Below are 26,448 nucleotides of genomic sequence, written 5' to 3' on the forward strand. Positions count from 1 at the left end.
GAAACTATATCTCAAGTGCTGCCTTTCATGTCACTCAGAGGTTGATTCCAGTAGCAGCATTCATATCTGATAATTCACTTCATAGGACCCTTCAAGTGTCCTTGTTCCACTGTACATGCGGTTTTCATGTCAAGATGTTGCCACTAGAGGTTCCTAGCTGTTTCATTCCTACTGCTTCAGCTCTTATCAAATCTTTGCAGTATGTCAATAAATCAATGATTACCCATCTCAATGTTGCTAAAATGGCCTATACGAATATGCAGATGCCTAATGTACTGCTGGTCAAATATATAGAGTGACGGATTCTCTACAAAACACATCTGCATCTAACTGGTTGCCATACTTAATTAAAGACTTGCTTTGTTGGTCCATTTCAAATTACAAAGGTCATCAATAGTGTGGAAGTCCAGTTACTCTTACCTGCTCTATAGTGACGCATTCAGTACTCCTGATCTTGCTGATTAAACAGGCTCCTGCTGGGCCTTCATTATCTCACTCTTCTCCATCTATAGCTATAGGAAACACTCCAGTAATTGATGGTAAGACCATTTTTGACTCCAGAGTTCTTTGGGGACAACTCATCATTCCTAGGAGCCTCCTTTGTTCATGCACATTGCCACCAGTTGTGAGGCTCTTCTTGGGGTGGGGATAGTGTCAGGAGGGTTCAGGAACTTACCAGGACACCAGAAACCTCAGAGGGTCATTGTCACCAACTTGAGTCCTCTTTGGCTTAAAAGGCTTTCATTCTCAGTGGAAAGGTTGGCGTTTATGGATTCCTACAGGGTCGTCTATAATTTTAACATCTACCTGCATGAAGAAGCGATTGCACATAGCTATATCCAAGATGATGGTGTCTGTATAAAAGGCAATCTACTTCCTCACAAACTAAAATGACACTGCTTCTTCTAGTGATGAACTTACATGTCAACATTTGCATGGCACGTATAAAATACAGGCTGAAGAACTGCACAGTGCCTGGCAATTGTGTGTCTTGTGAGGTTCCGCTACCTGTCATCCCAGTTCATTTCCGGCCGTCAATGCATTTTTACCTTTTTTGATATAAGCTTTTCTCTTACTTTCCCTGGAGTTTGTGCAATGAAAGTCTGCCTAGTGGGCTTTGCTGATTCAGCCACCCAGCATTTACACTTCCCTGACAATCCCTCCTGTGAAGCTATCAAGACTGAAGTGCACTTGGCTTCCACGACTCAGACCACATTACTCAGGATGTGGTCTAGTTGTGCTATTGCACACCCATGCAGTATGCAGTGTCCGGCCACTATGGAAAAAAACGAGCCTTGTTGTTTCGGCATCCAGCTCAGGAGCATGAAGTGTGAGTTCATAGCTCATGCAATTGCCTGCTATTCAATGACTGTTTGCTACACTTCCCCAAATCCTTCCCTGAAATACTTACCAAGGATTCCTGGTTTTGTTTTTCCCAGTATTATTTTCATCATGAAGATTGTGAATAACGGAATCCGGGTTCAGACTTTTTTCTTGCAATTTGTCCCTTACCTTGTAGAAGCCCTGGAGTTTGTAGGTTCCTTTCTGTCACTCACTGGTCTATGCCTGGTAGTAGGGACCAGCAGAAAAAATAAAGGAGCAAAGCAAGCAGTTATCAGCAGTGGAACAATTCTACACCTTGCTAAAATGCATGCATAATTAATAGTTACAATGAAATCCATACTCTTCACGGAACCATGCTGGCTGGAAATCATCCTTTTCTGAGAAACTCTGAAGCTCCTGAGATTGGAACGGGAGCAGAGTAATTTAGGCTCTACCCTGGATGCATCATGAATATACATTTATGTTCTCATATATGACATTTATATTCAACTTGTGACTTAACTTTATTAATGTGTGTTCTACATTTAAACAAAAAGCATGTCATCACTGCAAATGCTAAGGATTTATACAGAAGTGTATTAGGTTGATTAATTGACTACTGTAACCATGTTTTGCATATTCACATTTAACATTGATTTTTATATATACAAACATAATACTGTAACATTTTGATTTTAAAGGGAACTTGTTTTGACATTAGGCACTGATTGAAAATGCTTATTTTCATGCCTCCAATGTGTTGAGTCTTTCTTCTGCAGGTGCATTATCATGGTTCTTGTTAGCTAGAGAAAGCCTTAATGTCTGCATTAGACTATTGATAGTGAGGCCTGTGCGGGAGGAACTTGGCAATGAACTCGGAGAAATAATGGTGAGGGGGACCTACTGTTTACAGCATACCAGGAGGGCAAAATGCTCAAGACTACTGGCTGCATACCTAATTCCAAGGAGATGAGACTTAGGGAGTAAGTTGACTCTCCTCACACACGGATATTGGATTGGCTCTCAGTGGTGGGAGAGAGATATGGATGTTCTTGAAGCTACTGTTTACATTTAATTGGTGTTTCCACACTTAGAAAAGCAGACTTTGCTTTGACTATCAGAGAGAACACATCTCTCTGCTGGGCTTTTCTTAGTGTAAAGCATTATGCTGAACACTACTTTTATTTCCCTGAACTTTTACCTAAGTTCAACTCTATACTGACACCTTCTATGCTCCCAGCTCGAAATCCCTGTCAGAAAATCTTGGTCTCAATATATGTTTACATTAGAAAAGGGAAATGTCTTTATTGCAATATTTGGGTTTCTTTGCATTGTGGCTGTTCCTATTTGATGCCTTAGTTTACTACAATGTAGGTTACTGGCACATTGTGGCCTTCAAACTATAGTACTATATATTTTTTATTTTATTTCTACTTTTCATATACCGGATGGATTAATGTTTGAAATGCATCCCTATATTAGAATAATTGATTCTTAGGAGCTTATTTCGATGTTGGGCGGACTTGCGTCTGCCCGACCCTATCGGGAAAACTGGACTGACCGACCTCCGGTCAGCAATCCCAACTGCCTAATCATGATGCGACTGCACATGGTGCGGTCGTATACTCCCATTCCTCCATGGAGCTCATGTTACGGCAGCAAACCGACTGTAACACAAGCTCCCATAGAGGAATGGGAGTCTGTGTTCATCCCTGCACCCTATGGCAGGCACCGCAAGGTACCTGCTACAAGGTGCAGGGATCAACAAGGGGGCACCATGCCCCCTTGGCCCCCAACCGCAGGCTGAAAACAGAGAGTGGCCCTGTTAGGGGCCCCCAAACACGCATACTGACAGGGTTTCCATGTCAGAAATGCTGGCATGGAAACCCTATCGGAAACCATGCATCGTAATCCAGAAGGCGGAAATGCCTTCCACTTGGATTACGGGCCGGTCTCTGAATGGCAGATGGGCTTCTGGGGCCTGTCAGAATCCAACCGGCTATATTGTAATCAGCCAGTTGGAATTGAAACTGACGATCTCGGTCCTAGGGCCTCTGACATATGGTAGGCGACTTTACAACGTAATTGGGCCCTTAGTCTTTGTTTTGGAGTCACATTGGTTTCACAAATTTGTGAATGTATTTCTGAAGTTAACTCCCTAACTACATTTCAAGTCAACTAACAAAGGTCCATATGACCAATGGGGCAATTTATTCAATGATTTTACTAAGAGATTGAGGTGCAGATACCCACGCAACATCAGAACCGACAAGATACTGTATTACAAAAGTTGTTTAGTGTATCTTTTTTCTGTAATGATGATACTTGATCCCAAAGCATCTAGTGTGCCTTTTTACTGGACTTAAATGTTCGACTTCCTGCGACTTATATTACAAATTCAGAAGCAAGGCATTTCTCAATATTGCTTCTACTTACAGTGTTCGTAAGTAATTGGGATTCTTAGGGGGCTTTTACATCTGCTCTCTTTCATGGTATTTAAAATGCATTTTTTTTTGTTTCCTTGTATCTTTGCAGGCTTTATGGTATACAGTCACATGCAGTTCACAATTAAGCAGTAGGAAATATGGAGGTTAATTGGAAAGCACTAGATACAACATAATTAATAGAACTCATACTCTTCATTCGTTAAGATATTGTCTCTTACCTGAATCCCTTATCTTTCAGAGATATATGCCAGATAAAGTTGAATTGACCAGAGCAGAGCTCCTGTCACCACAATAACCAGAAATTAAAGTAGGGCTGTCTGACACCCCCACCGAACAATGCTCCCTCCCAAACCTCCCACCCCACCCACCCACACTTCATATCACCAGAACAGATAATGCAATATCCCATCCGGGCATGCCTCAGTCTGCCGTTCCCCAGGAGCAGAAAGTCCAATAGCAAACATGAAGGGCAAGCACCCAAAATCCTTAAGATATACAGCTACAATCGACAATGAGTCCATACTCTTACTTCCCCGAAGAGCGAGCGTCGTTCACAGGGCTGGCAGACTGAGAGCTCCTGGATCTGGATATTGGGGATGTGGGTAGTTCCAGACCTACAGGGCAGGGTTGCAGGGTGGGGGGACATTGTTAGGGGAGTTTTTATTTTGTCTATGGTTCATTGTTCGATTTCTGCTTCAGATGTATTGCTGCAATAGCTGTGTCTGACGACATTCCTATATGGGGTAGGCCCTGCTGCACGTAGGGATGAGGTCCTAGTCATCTGGGTAGACGGGAGGGTGGACGTTACCTGAACACATGGCTACACAACCTAACAAGACATTGAATATCCTCTCCTGGAATGTTAATGGCCTGGGGGATAAAATTAAATGCACACGGTTCTCCAGTATTTGCGCAGGCACTCCCCCAATAGGGACCGGTGGTAAACATATGTTCAGTGTACATTCCCCTGCGACTGCAAGACATCATGTACCCTACTCTCAGCCAGCTTTTAATGGACTCTCCAACCAGATTATTGCTTTTGGGGGGGACATGAACGATACCTTTGTGCCTGAAATGGATAGGAAGAATCTCACTTCTGGGGTAAATGGGTCCCGTCCACTGTCTTCTTTTGCAGGGGCCATGGGACTGGTAGATCTTTGGAGATGCCACAACCCCAGATCTAGACATTATACCCATATATAGGATAATCCCGTGGCAGCGGGGCCCGACTGGACTATATTTTTACGCACAATACCACTGCTGGGCTCTTTCAGGGTGGGTGTCACAAGGCGCGGGGTATCTCCGATCACTCACCGGTTGAAGTACAACTCCATGGACCAGTTCGTGATTGGTCTCTTCCGCCAAGATTAGACCCCTTTATGTTTGGAGATCAGGAATTTGAGAGCGTTTCGAGGAATCCACAGAGTTATATTTTGCTGAAAATGTGGGCTCTGTTGGTTCCGCCGGGGTCCTATGGGAAGCGTACAAAGTGGTGGCAAGGGATTTTGTGCAGGCGGTGTGCGGTGAAGCGCAAAGAAAATCATTGTCAGTGTGAGAAACTCTAACAGGAAATACTTGCCCTGGAATGCATCATAACTGAGACTTCGGGGTGGTCGCGGTACTCAAGCACTCCCTAAAACTTAGAGAACGATCCCTATGAGACCTCACCGATAACGCGGCCTGGGTGCATGCGCTCGCCACACAGCGTAGGGTGTATGATCTAGGCGACAAGGCCAGCACACTGGTTGCTTGGCTAGAACGACGGGACAGGAGTCACAATTGGGTATCTGAGATTCGGTCTGAAGAGGGGACGCAGGGTGGTAAGAGGGCAGCCTTAACGGAAAGTTTCGCTACGTATTATGAAAATATTTACCAGTCTCAATCCGCATGGCCGAAGCCGGAATGCACTGAATTTTTTCGTGACATTTCTATTCCAACTCTGGGTGTGGAGGACAGGGAAGTGCACGATTCTGATTTCCACTTGGAGGAAGTTGAGAATGCCATGAGAGACTTGCAATCGGGGAAGGCGGTGTGCCCGAATGGGCTCTCCACTGAAATGTTTAAATGTGTGGTGGGCAAGGTGGCTCCATACATGCTCGACATGTTTCAGGAAGCGTCCGAAGTGTGGCAGCTTCTGGAGAATCTGAGTATGGTAACTATTGTCGTTCTCCTGAAAAAAGTAAAAAGCCGCAGGACCTCTGTAGCTCTTACAGACCCATATCCGTCCTAGAATTCAAAGTTAAGGTTTTAGCCAAAATTATCGTGAACTGGTTGGGCTCGGTTTTGCAATCCCTGATTCACCAAGATCAATCGGGCTTTATGCCTAATAGGAGTACGAGGCTAAATCTGAGACGTTTATATGGAGTCATGTACATGACTCAGAGACAGCCGGATGTCCCTGCCGCCCTTCTCTCTCTAGACGCATGGATGTCAATCAACAGCATTGAATGGACGTACCTATTTGCTGTTTTGGGGAAGGCGGGCATCAGCCAGTGACTACAGCAATGGATCCGATTGCTATACACTGCCCCGATGGCCAGAGTGTGGGTAAATGGTGCCATCTCCAGAGCTTTTGCACTGCACAGAGGGAAATATCAGGGGTGCAAATTGTCCCCTATGCTTTTTGCACTGGCACTCGTGTCTCTAGCAGCGTGGATTAGACAGGACCCGGTGGTGAAGGGGATCAATTTAGGGGGAGGTTGGGAAGAGCGCATTTTGCTTTATGCGGATGATATCCATCTTTACGTGCACTGGCCACGCCAAACGTTCCATAGGCTCATTCATATAATCAGATCATTTGTGTCTTACTTTGGCTACCGTTTCAACTGGGATAAGTCCTTTTCAAGATGATGGCCCTTCCACGTTTATTGTATGTCGCCCAAAATAGTCCTTATCACGTTCCGGACTCCTTCTTTCAGGCGATTGACTCCAAGCTCCTTCTGTTACTGTAGGGGGGGTTCAGTCCAAGGATTTCGCTCAAGAAACTACAGAAGGGGGTGTATGAAGGAGGGGTTGTGTCCCGGATCTTAAGAAATACTACTGGGCTGCCCATCTTATTAATGGTAATGGCTGGATCTTGTCCCGACTTGAGGAACCGGCCTACAGAGTGGAGATGTTGGCACTGGGTCCGGGCAGTCACTTGAGGGAACTATATCGCAGGTGCGAGGGCTCCACACACTTACCACCACATACTAAAACGGTTGTCGATATTTGGCACAGAGCAACTAGAATGACGGGATGGGAACAGAAGCTCACTGAACAGACCCCGCTAAGGGAAGGGGACTTCCTGAAGGAAGTGCACAGACTAGGGTGTTTCCGGAAGTGGAGCCTCATAGGTATTGACGTGCTTGGGGACGTCTGTAAAGGTGGAAAAATGGCAACCTTTGAGAGCTTGTGTGAGGGTTTCCAGATGATGGATGGGGAATTCCTTTGTTACTGTCAACTGCGCTTGGCACTGCACTGCCACTTGAAAGACAGGTCGGTGCTCCCGGAATATTCCCCATTGGAAGATAGGCTCCTTCTAGACCCCATGCTTCAGAAGGCAGTGTTGCTAACGTTCAAAAAACTTGTAAACAATACTCCTACCTGTCTGGGTCCATTGCGGGGTGCCTGGGAAACAGATGTGGGCCTACTGGAAGATGATGATTGGGTGGAGGCACTCCAGTGCCCTAGGGAAATAGCCATCAAAGCACGCTTCCGTTTGATCAAGCTTCGCATCCTTCACAGATCATATGCCTTGAGAATGGTGCAGGTCCATTTTAGGGGTGGAGGCTCCGAGGAATGCACCATAGGGTGTGGCGAGAGGGGGGGATGTTCTTTCACATTCTGTGGGCTTGCCCCAAGCTTCCGAAATACTGGAAGGGTGTAGCCCGTGTGATGGAGGAGGTAGTGGGTGCACAGGTTCCGCTAGAACCCCGATGGCATATCCTCGTCCTCGGCATAACTGGCGACCTTACGTGGCCGAAGTGAAAAAAATTATGGCTGGCATTGGCAGGAGGAGTAGCTAAGAGGAACACTGCGCGTGCTTGAGGAGCGACGGAACCTCCGACAGTGGCTGCATGGCTATGCAACATTGACTGGTGTTATGGTGCAGAGCAGGTGGTATATCAAAGTCGGGGATGCTCACAAGTGTGGGAAACTATGGGGGGCATGGGCATTGTATAGAGGTCTGTGAGGGGCTCCATGGGATACTTTGATAGGCTTCCTGGGTGGGCTTAGAGACGTAGGTGGATGGGGAAGGAGGGATCTACGTCCATTCTCCCTGTAAGCTAATGTGTTATATTGTCTGAGTATTGTGGAACCAGGGAATTGCTCTTTATAAATGTACTGTCAATTGCTTATATCTGAAGCTTATTTGTTGCATTAATAAAAAGAATTACAAAAAAAGTGCCTACCCTGGTCCCCCTTGCTGTAAATTTCCAGCAGCCCTGGATGTGAGATACTCATAGGCCCTTCATCACATTCTGCTGGTCATGGGGGCGGTGTCATTTTGCGTTATGCCACTGTTTTCTCTTCTCCAATACATACTGGACATTAATCACACTTGATTTGGTAGGTGGAGCTGAGCCTGGGTTGTGCCACACCAGTTAATTCCCAAACCAACAAACCCTAAGGGGCTCATTTTTGGGAAAGTCACACAGTGCAGAGCAGAAAGTCACCTTGCTGCACTGCACTGCATGACACAGAAAGCACAGGAATGCACTGTATTTAAGACAATATGGCACATTCCTGTCCTTTTCCTTGGGATGGCGTCCTTGGGCCTTGTAAGAAAGTGGCTCTGTATATACTGTCCCCAAATAGGTACAGGGTGTACAGATTCCACAGTCCCTAGAGGTTTGGCAGAGGCTAAAGTTAGATATAACCTTACTCTCTAAAGTGGTAGCTTGGTCGAGCAGTAAGGCAGTATCAGAGGACAGTGTAAAGCATTTGTTGTACACACTCAGTCAGCAAATGGTCTCACACACACAAGAACTGAACTCTAGGCCAATTGTTTTGTATATAAAAATATATAGTTGTTTTATTTTAGAATCAACAATAGGTATCAAAATACTTTCTCAGAATGAAATGCTGTAGTTGTATACTTTCAATAAGTAATAGACTTTTAAATGCAATAGTTACAGCTGTTGCAATAGGCAACACAATTCAAACACAATTAGTACATTGAACTCAATGGGAGTTTTTAAGTAAATGCAATTTCAGTTAATTTACGCATGATTTTCTTACTCAGGGTTGGATCCTGGATTCAGCCCTGGTGCATTTCCTGTAAACAGTTGAAAGAGATCATTTTTGTTACACAGGCGATTTTTAAGGAATATTTATATGTTTCAAAAATCGACACTTAGAAGAATTTCTGGCAAAAACCAGGCAATGTTATCCTATGGAGGAAAATCAAGTTATCGGTAAGTACAGTTGTGATTACTTTTCAGGGTTAGTGCTGGGCACCAAGATCCAGCACTGGGATCTCTCCTGATAGCAGGTGAGTAATTTCGTTTTCATTATTCGGTTGATTTTTAGTGAATATTTTAAAGTTTCAAAACTCGACACGTAAGAAGAATTTCCAAGTGAAACCAGTCAATGTTACTTTATAGAGAAAATGTAGATTATCGGCTTTCAGGTAAGTACTCAACTGGCAGAGTTAAGGTTCTGGGCATAGACTCAGGGGTCTCCCAGAGTCAAGTAGGGACAGTTGTTACACCCTCAGCAGCACAGGGGTAGCCGGGTGCAGAGTGAGTTAGGCCCAATGTTAGCCTATGGCGGGCAGGGGCCCTTTGGTTGGTGGCTGCTAAGAGCTGGACTCCTGGTCACTTACACAGGGCAAGTGGGGAAGTAGGTTGGGATAGATGTTGCACTTCCAGGGGCACTCGTGAGGCTGGGTGCAGGGTGCTTTTGAGCCGTCGGGCGCTCAATGTAATTCAGTGGAGAAGCTGCAAGATGAACACAGGCTACAAGCTTGGGGATGAAGATTCTTCAGGTGTGACCACCACTGCAAGAGGTAAGTTGGGAAGCTGTAGGATAGGTAGGCACCCAGGAGTTGGGCACAGGGGGCTGCAGGGCGCTGGGTGCAGGGGTGCCTTTTGGCATCGGAAAATCCTACCCTCTGCTGGTCGCGGTTGGAGGGGTCCCCGGTTCTGAGGCTGCAGATGTCGTCAGGAGCGTTGGGGAGGGTCCTTGGGTGCTGGATTCTGGGTCACAGTCGCCGGGGGGACATCCTCGTGGTCTTTGTCTACTCAGGCACAGGCCGGGCTCGGCGGGTGCAGAGTGTGCTGGATTCACGATTCCTGGCTGGCACCAGGGGTTGTTGCTTGTTTTGAGCAATACCACTGCTCGTAGGAGTCCCAGTCTTTTTAGAGTCACAAGGCAGTCAGGTCCTCTGGGGTTTTCAAGGTTGCTGACCACTGGAGATGCCGGGTTTCAGCAGGAGCAGGTTCGAGGGTCGACAGGCCTGTAGGGCTGGGGCAAAGTCAATTGGTGTTGTCCTCCTGTTAGCAGCTGCACGGCAGGTCTTCTTTCTTCTTGTTCTTCTTGCTTGTTATAGATTCGGGATCTGAGGAAGGAAGGTTCAGGGTGCCCCTAAATACTAAATTTAGGGGCGTTACAGGTAGGTAAAGGGCAGGGACCAATGGGTCCTTTCCCTGGGGTGGGTACACCCCCTATCCTGCCACTTTCCTGTGGGAGGGGGGCAGGAACCTAGTCCTGATTGGGTAGGGCTCCCCATCTTCAAGATGGCGAGAGCCTGGAGTCGTGCTTCACCTCGCCTCCCCCACCTGAAGGGTGAGGTTTGCAGAGACTGGCACACCCCCTTTCCTCACTTGGGCTTTCCCGCCAGTCATTCCGCCAGAGTTGGGGCTAGAACCGGTGGGGACCAGTTGTTGAGTACAGCAAGTGGTCTGGGAGGCTCACAAAGGCGGCATGCCTTTGAAGCTTCCCTTGCCCATCCTGGGTGAGGAGACCTAACACCACGCCCAATATATGCATTGTTGCAGGCCCAGGAGAGTGGATGGCTCTCTACCCAGGGGTCCAGCAACAGGTCTGCTGGGTGGCAGCCTAGGCAACCTCTCAGGCAGGACATGGATTGTGGGTTAGGTTCAGGGGGCAACTCTAAGTTGCCCTCTGTCGTGCATCTTACATTAAATCCCACACTGGCATCAGTGTGGATTTAATGTGCTAAGAAGTTTGATATCAAACTTCTCAGTCTTCAGTGTAGCCATCATGGTGCTGTGGAGTTTGTGATGACGACCTCCCAGCACCATATACTCTTAATGGCAGCACTGCACTTACAGTGCCCAGTAATGGACCTGGGTACTGTAGGGGAACAGGGCTCATGCACCTGTACCCTCACCTCTGGCATAGTGCACCCAGCTAGAGGGGTGACTGAGGTATGCCAGGGCAGTGTGTTTGTGGGCATGGCACACAGGGATGTGTGCCATGTTGACTCTGTTTTGTTCCTTACCAATACACTCAGCCTGCAAAGGCAGTGTGTGTGTGTCAGGGTACATGGCCTCTAAGGGTGGCACAATAAGTGCTGCAGCCCTTAGGGGCCTTCTCTGGTCACAGTGCCCTGGGTACCTAGGGTACCATTTACCAGGGGCTGACCTGTTGCCAGAGATGCCAATTTGGTTTTGTTTTGGGGAAGGAACACAGGCCCTGGGGTCCTGATTGGCAGGAACCCAGGGCACACCAAGTCAAAGAGCATCAGTAGTCTGGCAACAAAAAAAAAGAAAAGGGTGGGGGTATACTGTAACAGAAACTCACTTTCTCACAGGCCTGCATTGCATGCAGGAATATTTTTGTTCAGGAAGGGACATTTTCCTGCACAGAAACAATCCTTGAGGCATATTCTTCTTACTATTTGTGCTGCAGAATGCAGCACCCATAGAAAGAGGAAAAAATGAGGAGAAATACGGATATTTCTCCTCGTTATGCCCCCCTGGGAGTGTGTAATATTTTGGGGCAATCCGAGGTTTACAAGTTCTTGTTAATCTGGGGATGCATAAAACTCAATGGGAGTTGCATGGGAACACCCACGTAACACCCAAGGAATGACTCTCCAAGGCAGAGTGACACAACACAGAAATTTGCTCTGCCTTGCATCACTCCAGATTTTTTAAGCCACTCAGAGCCACACGAAGCACCTTTGCATGGCATCAGAAATCTGTTTTAAGGTTTTCATAACTCTTGCATCCCATTGCATGGTGCAAGAGCGAAACAAACAGCCTCATAAATAGGCTCCTGAAATTATATAAGCCAGTTTCAGCAGAGAACAGGAATTTACTAACAGAAAGCTAATACCATTTCACTGGTTGTCAAATTTACATATAGACATTTCAGTGTTCTATTTCTTGAAGAGACAACCACTTAATCACTTAAGACGTTACGCCTGGTGGAAATAAACCAGTTAAATAAGATGCAATTGCACAAACATCATAGAATTTGTCGTGAACTAGAGTAATCAAACAGTGATGTATTTGATATGTGTAATGCAACCCTGGGGAACTAATTATCGACAATAACGGAGTGATTGTCTGTCTGAAGATGAAAACATTGGGGCAGATTTATAATAACTGGCGCATCCCTGCATATCAGCAGGGATGCGCCAGTTATTGTGCGCCACAGCTCCGCCACCATGGATGCGCCGCATTTACAATGTGGCGCACCATGGGGCAAAAACGGCACAGATGCGTGACACATCTGTGCCGTAAAAGTGGCGCATTGCTGGAGTTGCGTCGCAAGCGCGACGCAGCTCCAGCAATGCTTTGGGGGGACCTATCTTCACAATGCTGCATCAATCCTTACGCCTGCTTCAAGCAGGCGCAGGGTTTTGACGCAGCATGGGCTCAAAAGTGACTGAGTGAAATCTTGTAGATTTCACTCAGCCACTTTTAGGAGGCGTTCCTGCGACGGAACGCCCCCCTCGCACAGGTACGCCTACTGCTGGCGCAGGGCTTTACAACGTGACGCATCTCCCAGATGCGTCACGTTGTAAATACCCCGCAGCATGGCGCAGGATTTGCGCAGCCGCTGCGTCACAAAAGTGACGCAACGGCGGCGTAAATGAGGCGCAAGGGCCTCATAAATCTGCCCCTAAGAGCCTGGGCATACATTTAACTCAACATTGTCTTTGGTTACTCACAAACATGTGGTTATTTCAACAGAATTGAAAACTGAATAGTTTGCAAAGAAACTCTCTTTTGCACTCTATTCTCATTCTCAGGTGGCAGGGTTTTGATTCAGTTTTCCTGTCACGCATGACAGCTACCTCTCATCGCCTTTCCTGAGAAATACATTATTGAGCTATAGATATTTGACAGCTTTCCACATGTGTAGTGGGAAGGGGCAGGGACTGTTACAATTCGCATCGCGTTAAATGTGGTTGGTAGCTCCTGGTTCATGCATGATGCATTACCCTTTGGCTTCCTTCTGAATTTGGGGCAAAGATGAAAATTGGATGTAAACAGATTTGACTCTGTTTAGGTAAGGCGTAATCCAAGAGTTTTGATTTGACTAAAATTACAATAATAAAATACTGACTTAAAGGGGCTTTCATCCACCTCTCTTCATTCATTGGTCTGTTGTGTCATTCACATTTTGAGTCCGCCCACTACATCATACTGCACGGGGCAATGGGTCAGCCTACATAAGCTACTGGCTAACTTCAGTTTGAGTGACTGCATTTTGCTCTTTTACAAGGAGCATATCCACACATAACGTAGTTACTTTCTGTGAGAGTGTCTTTGTTTTGAGTTTATAATGTGATAGCAAGACACTTTTGATGTGACCACACAATACATTTCCGCTATATCAGATCCCAGCTGCTGCTAGTGCTGTTGTGTAATGCTTCGGAAAGGACTTTTTTATCTGGCTGCTGCTATTTCACATCAACGCACATAAACTGAATATAAGCTAATCAGTGTGCTCTACCTATCTTTGCAGCCCTGTCTTTGTTTGTTTGTTTCCTCCCTTCCTTCTTTCAAGTCTTCTTCCACTTGCCTACTCTTTTTTATTATTTCCTTCTTACCTTCCTCCTAACTTGCCTTCTACTTACCTTCTCTTTCACTGTTTCCTTCTTTTTCCTTTCTTTCCAGCTGTCCTTCTTTCTTGCCTTCCTTATCTCACCTTATGATTTTCATTTTTTCCTTTTTTCTTTGTTTCCTGCCTTTTCTTCCTGCTTTCTTTCCTTATTTCTCCTTCTTTCTTTCCTTCCTTCTTTCTTTCCTTCTTTCTTTTCTTTTCTTTTACCTTCTTTCTTTATTCCTTTTTTCCTTCTTTCCTTGTTTTTTATTCTTGCTTTGCCTCTTCCTCTTTTCTTTCTTCCATTCTTTCTATTTCCCTTCCTGATTTCCTTTTTCCTACTTTCTTTTCTTTTTCCCCTTCCCCTTTTATGCATCCTTCTTTCCTTCTGTGGTCCCTTTTTCCTTTCTTTTTTCCTTCTTTCCCTTTTTTTTTCTTTCCTGTCTTCTTTCTTTCTTTCTTGCTTGCCTTCCGCTCATCTTAACTCTGAATATATACTCATCAGTGTGCTCTATTTTTGCAACCCTGTCTTTCTTTCCTTGTTGATTTGCTTCTATCACTCTTGCCTACTTTCTTTCTTGCCTTCTTCTCAAAGGAAAGAAGCTATCAACCAATGCAAAACCAATTGGCTTTTTAGGCTGGGTTAGCAAAGACCATTTGATTTTACTAAAATTATGTGCATAACATACTTTCTTACAGGGGTTTTCAGCCGGACTTCATCCATTAGTCTGTTGCTGTGTCATTCACATTTTTATTCTACTCACTCCAGCACGCATTAAAGAGCAATGTGTCAGCCCATTTCACCCATTGGCTTACTTCACTATGACTTATGGCATGCTGCCATTTCTCAAGTAGGACCTCCACAGACAAAGTAGTTGCATTCAGTGCCTGGGAGTAAAAATGGCAATGTTTGCCTTTTTGAAACAAAAGCATTTTTGTGTTTAGCCACTTTTTTTTTTTTAGATTGATGAGGGCCCTGAATCTTCTTGAGCAATAAAGTTTTAGAGAAACCATCACAAAACAAGAATTGCCAGAAGGCTGGTGGCTAACGCCAAACCTTTTGGCTTTGCCATTGCATGTTTTCATGTTGTGTCCATTAGAAGATTATTGTAAATCAACCTAACTCCTGATATTTACTTGGGCAGTTTGCATGTGGTGCCCTATAAAGAAAAGAAATGCAGCAAGGCCAAAAACACGATGTGTTAAGCACAAGTTGCGCTTTTGGACTTGATGCATGTTTTGTCCATAGCTGCCAAGGTATATTTATAAGTGTAAGTGTAATTATGACTGACATGCAATAATTATGAGCGACACTTTCTTGCGAGTAAAATCAAGCAGTGAAGACAAGGGAAACATAACAATATCAGAAATCACACCCATTTTAAGCAAAGAGAAACTCTAAGAAGATCTTAAAGCCACTATAAAGCACAGTAAATTGCATAGCGTCATGTTAGTTGGGACGTGAGTGAAGGAAAATAGGCTCTGGAAGATGACACATAAGCTGGATACATAAGTTGTGCAGGTATGGCTTCAAGAGATTTTATATCTCACCCCCAGCAGAGGCCAATTTTTTTAGATTGCTTGTATTGCACATTTCCATAGTTTCTGTGTACTTAAGAGTGACACAAATGCCAGATGTTTGACAGTTAAGTACAGACTCACCAAAAAGTCCAGCAATGCAGCGCAGCCCCCTGCGAGGCTGTGCTGCACGACAGGGAGGGAGCAGGAGAGTGCCAAATCTTCATAGATATGGCTCTCTCCTCCCCTTTCCCTTGCGCCAGCGCTGATTACAGTTGCAGTGCGCCAAGCACACACCTTAGCGATATAGCGCTAAGATGTGTTCATTAGTCTAGCATAGGTTTTGCAGAGGAAGGGTACCCTTTTTGTACAAAATTGGATGCCCAGACACAATGCAAAGTTTTCCGCAGTTTGTATGTGTGCTGCACAGTGCAGTATGCATGCAAAGTTGGAAAAGGAAGAAGAAATGAAAGCATTTCTCCTTCCGTGTGCCAACTTGAAAAGGGCACAATTTTCTCACGCTAAACCTAGTCTACTGTATCTAGTAAATTGGGTTTAGCGTGAGAAACCTTGCATAGGAACGCCCATGTTCCACCCTTGGTGCGCCCTCATGGCACAAAGTAATCTAAAGCAGCGCCAAGCGCTGTTTCAAATTACTTTTCTGTTGTTTCCAACGCTTAACACGTTTAGAGCAAGAATGTAAATAGGGAAAAAAAGGTTTTGCGCCGGTATGCGTCACATTTGTGATGCAAACACTGCACAAAATCTTAGAAAATCTACCCCTTAGTGTAACATTTTCTCAAGAGTAAAACCAAGTGATAAAGTGCATGTAAAGAGACAAATATTGGAAATTAAACTCTCTCGATCAATAAGACCAACAATATCTTGAAAGTACTTCAAAACCCTTGAAATGGAAAGTTAAGAGTTAAGTTACTGATATGATTTCTGTACAGAGAAGATATGAAAGTAAAGAAATCATCCTAAAACATCTCATACCCCCATGCCTTTGCACTTTATTGCACTGTAATACAGCTAAGCACATCCTGCTGAAATCAAATGAACAAAGGGCAGATATTTTGATGTTGCGCACGGTACAAAAATAAGCAAAATCACTTAAAGCTGGAATTTTTACATTTTATCTGTACATACTACAAAGAACAAATATAAATAGAAAGCAGTTCTAAAAGTGTTCTGGAGGTGACCTATGAGTGACAAACACTTAAAGTAAACCTATATAGAAATGGAATGCTACAGATGAATAAATACAATTTTGTTTTCAGTCCTGTTTAGTATCAGGTCCAGGCCTTTGCAGACTCTTTGAATAACAACTGATTGCCAATTTTCTCTGACTGCTGCTTTTCACCAGTGCCTGAGAGAAGCTTTGTTTTCAGTCTTGAGCTGCAACGTGTTTTGGTGCTTCAGCCCGGCAGGAAGGAAAAAGTTTATAGCTGCAATTTAAAGATGTGTCATGGAGAGACACAGGCAGTTCTCCTCAGGAGTTTCCCGCTCTGGCTCACAGCTGTATTTGCTTCTTACCGGGCCCCATGCATAATGCGAAGTGGGTCGCACACCGCTCGTCATACTAGCAAATAGCCCCATAGGATTCTGGAGAATGTAGTGACAGCGGCGGGTACACCTATGCCACGAGTAAAAAGTTTAAAATGCCATCCCTGGACACGTGTTTCGAGGTAATTGCCTCTCGTCAGCAGGGAGCAGGTACGTATGCGGGGTGCTGTAGACTGCCAAAAATTATCAGGTATAGTACCTCTCACGGCGCGCGGGTGCGGGATCACATTATCGGGCCCCATGCATGCCGTTTTATGGGGGCCCATCCGCGTGCCCAAGCAGCAGCAATGCCTTCTAGAGTAAGGCTAGTAAAATGAAAAACATCCTGCATAGTCTCAGTCACCAACGCTGACAACACTGTGAAGCCCGGGAAGCATGCACTAGGTACATTGCCAATGAGGGCCCAAGTGGACTTTATGATGACACCAATCCCACACTCTCTCTGTGCCTGCAGCCAGCACCGCAATAAGAAAAAACAATGTTTAATTTTCCCACCACTTAGTTTATGGTTGAAGATCAGTTCTTACTGTGGATCGCGTTATTCAGTAATTCTCTCAAAGGCGGATGTATTTGGCCAAACGTTAACATTTGGTACTAGAATACACACCAGGTAATTCACCAACTCGCATTCTAAAGTTTACAGATGTGATAGCAAGTCGGGCATACTACCGTACCCTTTATATGGCTTTGACGCTCCTCAATAAGCAGCAGGGAACTTCCAAAGAAAGAATATCATGCGCTTTCCTAAAACTAGAACAATTAGATTGTGACTCGTATACTGTGACTGACAGTGGCTGGTGGTTATACTTACTGTGTTCATTCTGTAGTTCTTCTTCTTCTTCTACCCCTCGGCAGCGTGATCTCCTTTGGTCACGAATGGCCCTCTCACCACTGTCTCCTGACTGCATGATGCAGCATTGCACTCTCCCTCGCCCAGTGGACTCGAGTCGGCCGTCCCAGTCGGCTTAAAAATAATAGCTCCCGTGCCCCCTGACAGAGCGGGTGGCCTTTACAGGTCTGAGCACCATCACGCTTTACGCAGCGTGCTTTATGAACTTGCTGCATTTTATTTAGGAAACACATAAGCTAGAAATCTCTGCTTAGCTTAGTGAGCTGCCCGGTTGGTATTTTGCTGCTTCTTTCTGTCTTTGCAACCAGACATATATTACAACAAGTAACATTATACCTACAGCAGTAAAATCTTATGATGGTACCACCATTTCAGTTTAGTGCTTTTCTAAACCTGAATTGTACTTGCCTTTTAGTAACCAATTCATGTCATGGCTTGTGTATCCAAATTGCTAACCTGCCTTAAGACCTTAACGTGGCGCTGTATGTGTGCAAATGCACTCTTTTCACTCATTTAAGCAAAGGTTTGGAGTGATATTTGGTGCTGCACAAAGCCATGGCTGCAGTGGACAGAGGAAAACAATAACTGGGAACATTGGTCAGGGCACTCTTCTGTGACAGAGTGCAGTGAGTCGGATAGTTTCATCAGTGTGAAGCTTGACTTTCAGGCCCTTGAGGCACCCCAGGCCTTGAAACAATGGAGGGAATTAATCGAGGATGCTCGCTGTGTAAGAGTCATGTACTTGGTGGGTGAGGAACACCAGCCTGAGATACTCCACTGTGTGTCATCTGAGGAGGGTGCCAGTGCTGCCTTTGGTCACATGAAATTTGGCTTGCATGGTCTGACCCTCACTCACTACAGTGACGCTGATCACACCTCTCAGAGGAAGGAGTGCGGTCTATCCGTAGGTATAGATTCTTGCCTTGGTGAGTGTTATTTGTGGGCGCGGTGAAAGTTTGATGAATTGGGTAGTGTCCATGACATTCACTGATGCGCCTATGTCTATGAGAGGGGGGATTTCTGCTTTTCCAATGTGTACCTTGCACATTGGCGGTGATATTATCGAGTGGTTCTCTCTGCCTAGGAAAAAAATTGGAAAAACGTTGTAATCGTCTTCAGGTCAGCCGATGGGCTCTGGGCACTGTGAGAGGCGCTCACTTTCGTCTTCATGTAGAAAGGGCTGGCAGGGAGTGGGATATCCTCCCCTTCGTTTTCCTGAACTGTTGGGCTGGGCACTTTTGCAGCATACTTTTGCAAAGTGGTTCATGCAGCTACATATTGTGTCAACTTGCTCCTCTTTGATTCTAACTGGGGATGTGGTTGTGGATGAAGTCTCTCTTCATGGAAGCGCACCTTCCATGTCTTCAACCCTGCCATCTGCCAGTTCATGTGACCATGAGAGGATTAGGTTCTCGTCAAGGGAAATGCCTGGTTGGCAGATGGTTCATTTCTGCAGGTTTGATGATCGACAGCCTTGGATTTTCTGTGCTCTGATTTCATCTGATTAATTAATGCTATTGCAGATGCTTGCCAGTTTGCGCAGGTGAACGTAGAATACATCCACTGACTCACCTTCTTTCTGGCAAGCTTGCCGTAGCTTGAACCTGTCATAGTCCGGGTTAAGTTGGGGGTCGAACTGTCTTTTTAGGTCTGCTACTGTCACATCGAATTCATCATCCAGGTGCACAAATAGGTTGCACAGTTCTACGCCGCCCACATAGCGCATCATGGACATATTACTTTACAACCAGCTTTGAGGGTGGTGCGGAAATTGTGTTGGAGGTGCCCAATCCACTGGTACCATCTTGGCGTGGCTGTAGCTGTGTCAACCAACTGGCTGAAAGGTAGCGGTGGGGCGACAGACGCTTGTGTGCCTTGCAAAGGGGCGGGTGATGGTGCGTCTTGTAGCATGTTGGACATTTTCACCTCTTGTGCATTACTGTGTGTCACTTTGCTAGGGCATGCAAAGTTGTGATGTCAGGTATATATCATGAGTATTTTATGTTAGGCACAGTCACTTGTGGGTTATACTTCTGAGTCAGGACGCTGCCTGCTCCTGGTGTGTGCACATGGACTTCTACAGCTCACAGGAGTCCTTATTCAGCTGACACAGTGATAGGGCCTTATTAAGCAGTGGTCAGCCAAGGCAGCATGGAGAGGAGGAGGGGAACAGGCCCCGGTCCTGATGAGCATTGGCAGCTCTTTGAGGAAACTCACAAGACTCCACTTGGGTGGATGAGAGCGAGAGAGAACACACTTGCAGGGGCACAAGCTGGGCAGGCACTCGGTGAAAGCAGGCCAGCACTTCCTCTCTGGGGCCGGTGTGGGAGCCCACATGATGGCCCAAGGACTGCCATGCTGCTGGCAGCCTCTGGCTGGCACTTGAGGCAAACTGAGGCGCAGCACGAGGAAAGAGTGTGAGCTCGATGGGTAGCTGAGGGGCATCGCAGAAGCTGAGGCTGGGCTCAGGAGCAGAGGTAAGGACGCAGGACACCAACCTTAACGGGGTGGTATGTCTCAACGAATCAATGGCGGGCACGCCATTCATGACAAATAGTGCTGCACCGGGCCGCGGTGCTTCAGTAATCAGTGCTGCCGACCAGGAAGAAACGCTGGTGGGGTAAATAGACCGGCCTTGTCACCAGTGTGACAACCACATCCAGCTCGTGGCATAGGCCACAACACTTGACAATCAAGGACATGCACATACAGTAATACTCTGGTCATTGAGTGAACCACAGGTGCTTACTCTGCTTTCATTTATACCTTCATGCCATGCTTGGCCATGCGGTTGTGTTTATGCAACATTGTACCATTGAGGCCGAGTGGCACTCTACACACCAGAAGCTGACACTGTCAGTCTATTTTTGAGGAATGCAGCAGGTTGAGCATTTAACAATTTTATAAACTAAATCAAATATCTAGAACAAGAACTTTCCAGACCCTACCTGAAGCCTGGGATGACGTGGAATTACCCAAAATATCACACTTGCTCAAGTGTAATGATTAGTAAGTAATGCTGACACAGGCATTCAAGAGCAGTGGGTAGTGCAAGCTGCAGTGGAAGATCATGGGCCCTGGCACTTATATCTTCACCTCAGAAGTGTAATATTAAATGTAAATCGCAATCAAACATGCTGATTCAGTGTTCCAAGAAACTTGACTGGGTTGTCCGTAGCCACTAGATATTTCAGCCATGCTGTGTGTATTTTTATGATCTTACCTGTGTTGACTTCCTGCCTCCTACTGTTAACCATACTCCTTAGCCATGTCCATATCCCTCTGTAGGTTAGCTTCAACCTATATGCAAGATAATAAACAAACCCCTTTCCCGTGAATCAGCACTGTCTGACTATGTTGATTGTCCTATATGGTTTATAATAGTGTGCATGATTCTGTGACATAATACTGTGCATGATTCTGTGACAATGAAATGATATTATTATGTATTTCTATAACGATGTTTAGTGTACACCACTAACGTTTGGTAAATCCAAAGCGTAAATGTTCAAAGCAGAACTGTAACCAGCATTTGCCGAGTTTCATGTAGTCGGCTAGTTCTGTTGCATGCGCATCGGCGGGATGACGTCAGAACGTCAAAATGTAAAGGCAGCCATCTTGGATATGGCATGACTATTTATTACCACACCCGTGTTCTGGCAGGTGCTTAGCCTTTCAGCTCCTCAGACTGCATGGAATGCTTAACTGCAACTCCGGTCATCGTTTCCCAGGCAACGGCACCACGATCTACAGTCTGCATTCCGCTCACGAGGTAAGCTGCAAAGAAAGAAGAATACCATTACAAAATGGTACCCAACGCAAGTAAGAACCACATTCTTCTATACACATAGGGGCATATTATCAAGGGCAATATTTCCGCTATACCGACACTTTTTGCTGCTAAATCGGCGATATTTTTATCGCCCTATTAGCAAGCTGTCGCTAACAGCTATTGACGACAGTTTATTGGCAATAGCATCCGTTTTTTTGCCACTTTGCATGTCAGCGATATTTATCGCTAATTACATGCAAAGTATGCATTCCTCAGTAAAACTAAATGGAAACAGTCGTAAACACAACTTCCCCCATTATCAATGCCCGTGTTGCGATAAAAAAATTTGCACTAACCGTGGTTATCGCTGGTTCCTAACGCCTGATTGAAACCTGACTTAGACATCTTTTCAATGTAAGGTGGAGTGTCAGGCTGAGACCAGCTTAGCCTATTACCAAGGATTCCACTATCGCAGGAATTTCATCGCTGGATTTCCAGCGATTATCGGTCATTTATCCGCTATTGCTGTTTTTTTCATCACCTTGGAGATACTCGTTGCTAATAATGCACTATCTCCGCGATAGCGGGCGGTAAAAAAAGTGACGCTAAGCGCGCTTCACGATATTTATTGCAAAGCGTTGCTAATATCCCCATAATTTTTGGAAACTTGTGTTACCAGTTTTTGAAATTAAGAGACCTAGAACAGAATATAAGTGCATCACTTGTTGAACATTGTAATTTGGGTATAGACCCTCTTGAAGTCTACAAACTTGGCAGCAAAGACATCATGGATTGAACTATAGTTTTTGGCTTGGTAAGTTGTTTTCTAGACCATTATCAGTAGTAGCAAGAGAAGCATCATCAAAACACTGCACTGGGGACTTAACTTCTTGTGAGTAGAAGCAAAACAAAACCTCTGTACATGTTTACAGCCACTAATCACTGTATGAAACTGTAGTGGTAATCCTTCCTGTTTGTGTTACTCTTTAGTGACTTAAAGACATCTAGAACAGCGAAGAGGATACAATTGAATTACAGACAATCCGGTTTCTAAAACTACAGGGGCTAGACTACGATTAGTTCATCGTAGGTAAAAACCCCAGAAAGTTGGTGTTGAAAGAGATAGTGCTACTAAACAGAGAGAGTGTAACTCATAAGTGTCATCTGGTTCCTTCGCAGATCAACAACTAGGAACCTTACAATGTCCAAGCCCCCGGCCTTCCTCCTTGAACCCTACTGTCACATCCTAGTGATCACTGAATACACAGGTTAACAGATAGGGTACTGGGAAGTTGGATCATAACTTCTCTGCGAATCTTAACAGTGCGGACTTCAAGGTAAGAGCGCAGTGTTACTTCTGACTTTATCAGACTCCATCATCACAGCTTAAGAGGGAGAATTGGACGAACAGTGGCTATGGAACTTACTGATGGGCTCAGTTCTTGGTTTGTCTCAGATATGATGTAAAAAGGGTCATCACGTACATGACTAAAATAAATGAGAGGGTACACTTTACAACCATTCGTCCAATTGTTACATACATGGAGAACATAAATACAAAAATAAACTTGAATTTAAATGTTATGGCTCTCAAGAATCCCAAATGTTACCTTCAAGAACTACATAGCCTAGACGACAAAGGTTAGAGTCATTCTAATGAATGAAGACATGAAGAAAGTCATTACGCATACAAAGAAAGAGGGGATAGTGTAAACCTTTGAATCATAAAGTTCCAAAATGCCATACATATGAACATCATAATCTTTAGAACCATCAACAATTCTTTTAAACCACACACAAATAAAAGAGACACAAGCGTAAACTTTGGCGTCATGATGAATGCCAACCAGTATATGCCAATGAAGCATACATACTAGAAAATAAAGTAGAGGGTAAACTTTAGAACCATGAGCAACATGTTTACCAGAAGGCTGCAGTCCATTCAGAACTCGGCAACCAGAATCACTCACAGGGGGAGATTTAGGAAAAGTTCACGCAATGCAGCTCAGCCCCCCGTGAGGCTGCGCTGCGTTGTGCAACAGGGAGGGAGCAGGAGAGTGCCATATCTTCAGAGATATGGCTATCTCCTCCCCTTTCCCTTGCGCAGGTGCTGATTTTCAGAGGCCATGCGCCTTAGTGCAATAGCGCTAGGGTGTGTACATGAGTCTAGTATAGGTTTTGTACAGGAAGGGTACTCCTCTTGCACAAAATACTATGCCTAGGCACGTTTGAAAGCTTTTCCCACTTTGTATGTGTGCTGCACAGTTCAGCATGCTTTCAAAGTTGGAAAAGCAAGGAGAAATTAAAGCATTTCTCCTGTTAGCACCTACTTTGAAGGGGTGTTAACTTTTGGCACAAAATCATGTCTACCAATCTTTGTAAATATGGTTTTGCATCAAAAGGCATGCGTGGTTGCATAGGAACGCCCATGTTCCGCACATGTAATGCCACCTCAGCGCTTAGTAACGAAAAGCAGTGCTTCACGTTTCTTTGAGGGTTCTTTCCAGTGCAAAATAAGTTTTGCGATGGAAAGTAAGGAGCATAAAAACAATTTCATGCTGGTTAGCGCGACGCTAACCCAGGGCCCAAAGTTTGCATATCTCCCCCTCAGCCTCCCAGGGCACACTCACCTCCCAACAAACCTGAAGTAGCTCCACTGGCTCCCGATACACTAATGAGCATAATTCAAACTCCTCACCAACATTTTCAAGGCACTACATAACATTGGGTCACCATACCTCAACAAACGCATCAGCTTTTGCAACCCTCCCAGACAGCTCCGCTCATCCAGAATCTTACTTGCACTCATCTCAAGTATACAGGAAACCAGATCCGGAGGTTGAGCCTTCCACATCGCTCCTAAAGCATGAAACGACCTGCCAATATAAATAACAGGCACGTCCTCACTTCGTGAATTCTGCAAGAAGCTGAAAACCTGAGTTTTCTAGTAGTCCCACTAGGCTCAAAGTTTGGCTAGACTCACATTAGCTCAGCGCCAGGTTACATTCCTTGGTGAAAGTGTTCTCTACAAATCTGCATAACATAACATAGAACAGAACAGAATAAAACAGGACATAAAATAACATAACATCCCAATGCATTCAGATATAAATGAAACCATAAAAAAATTGAGAAAAAACCATATAGGAGGTAAAACTTTTAGGAATTCCAACACAAAGCTATGGCTGATGTTTTACAGCTGTGTCAGTAGGCCATACACAGTCCACAGCTTCAAGTATAATCTAAATGCGGATCTCCCCTCTTGCACAACCATTTTTTGCATGAACTATTTACATAAGGATGTAAGTAAATCTGGAAAAGATTTTCCTTTTTAATGAGTCAAACTACAGAAGAGATCATATACATATTTTTAAACGTCCCATGGGCAACAAGACAAATAGATTCACATCGGTTCTATGACCGCAAGGAGTGAGAGGTTACACGTGTGCCAACAAAGGAGTCAGAGAATCACCTTGGTGTATTATTTTTCATTTTTCATCTTATTGATAGTGTCAATCAAAATGTTAAAGAATGAACCTGTTACAAAAGGAGGAAAACAGGAAAAGCGTTCAGCATTTATTCTCGCAAATTGATCCCAGAACCAGTGACTTGACAAGCAGCTTCTATCAGCTTTTTGTGTACAGGTCTCAAAAATGCAGACTCAAGAACTCCGAATTGAACACTTAATCGAAAGTCATCTCATTGTCAATTTTTGCTGATAAAACCCGGCATGCACACGCTCAGTGAGGACGTTTTGGTGTAGACTCCCTTTGTTCAGGTGCAGGCATTCTGCTAAAGAGATGAGATTGTTGTCAAATAGAGCTGAGGAGGCAATGATACGCTTTGACGGGGACAGAGTCTGTCAGCACTAGTTTAACAGCCTCAGCATCTCTAGCTGATGGACCGTCGAGGAAGCAGTTCAGTCCGAACCGACGTTAAACAATGAAAAGCCTTGTATTCTTTGGGGCAGATTTATGTTGCACTTGCGCCTCATTTACGCCGCCGTTGCGTCACTTTTGTGATGCAGCAGCGGCGCAAATCCTGCGCCATGGTGTGGGGTATTTACAAACGTGACGCATCTCCCAGATGCGTCACGTTGTAAAGCCCTGCGCCACATGTAGGCGTTCCAGGGCAGGTGGGGGCGTTCCGGCGCAGGAACGCCTCCTAAAAGTGGCTGAGTGAAATCTACAAGATTTCACTCAGTCACTTTTAGGCCCATGCTGCGTCAAAACCCTGCGCCTGCTTGAAGCAGGCGTAAGGATTGACGCAGCATTGTACAGATAGGGCCTCCCAGATTATTGCTGGAGCTGCGTCGCGCTTGCGACGCAACTCCAGCAATGCGCCACTTTTCGGCACAGATGCGTCACGCATCTGTGCCGTTTTTGCCCCATGGTGCGCCGCATTATAAATGCGGCGCATCCATGGTGGCGCAGCTGTGGCGCATAATAACTGGCGCATCCCTGCTGATATGCAGGGATGCGCCAGTCGTCATAAATCTGCCCCTTTATTTTTATACCACAGATATTTTTTCAAAGGATAAGTGAAAAACATATGAGGACCCAAAAATTGCCTCAAAATGTTGATACATATTAAAACACGGAGGCCCGGATTCACAAATATTGTCCCCAATTTCCATTACCATTTGTTAGGGACAAAGAGCATTTAGCACATGCACTTTTTCAGAAAACAAATATGACCGCGCACAGAGTCTGCTGTGTGTGTGTAAACTGAGGTGAGTACCAGAATGACCAGCATTAGTCTCTGACATAAAGGAACCTGTTCAGAAAGAAAAATCTACATTCATGTAGTTTCCACCTACACCTGGGTGGAAATCCCCGGTTTTCACTACTCTCCAACAGCGATATCCACCTAGTGATAGAATTTATAAATGACCCCCCCACCTTTGTGGGGGATGAGTGGAGTCAAACTGAAATTACAACCGTAAGTGTAGGAGTGATTCACAA

The sequence above is a fragment of the Triturus cristatus genome, chromosome 8 (genome assembly GCF_964204655.1).
Source record: "Triturus cristatus chromosome 8, aTriCri1.1, whole genome shotgun sequence".
NCBI classification, from domain to species: Eukaryota; Metazoa; Chordata; class Amphibia; order Caudata; family Salamandridae; genus Triturus; species Triturus cristatus.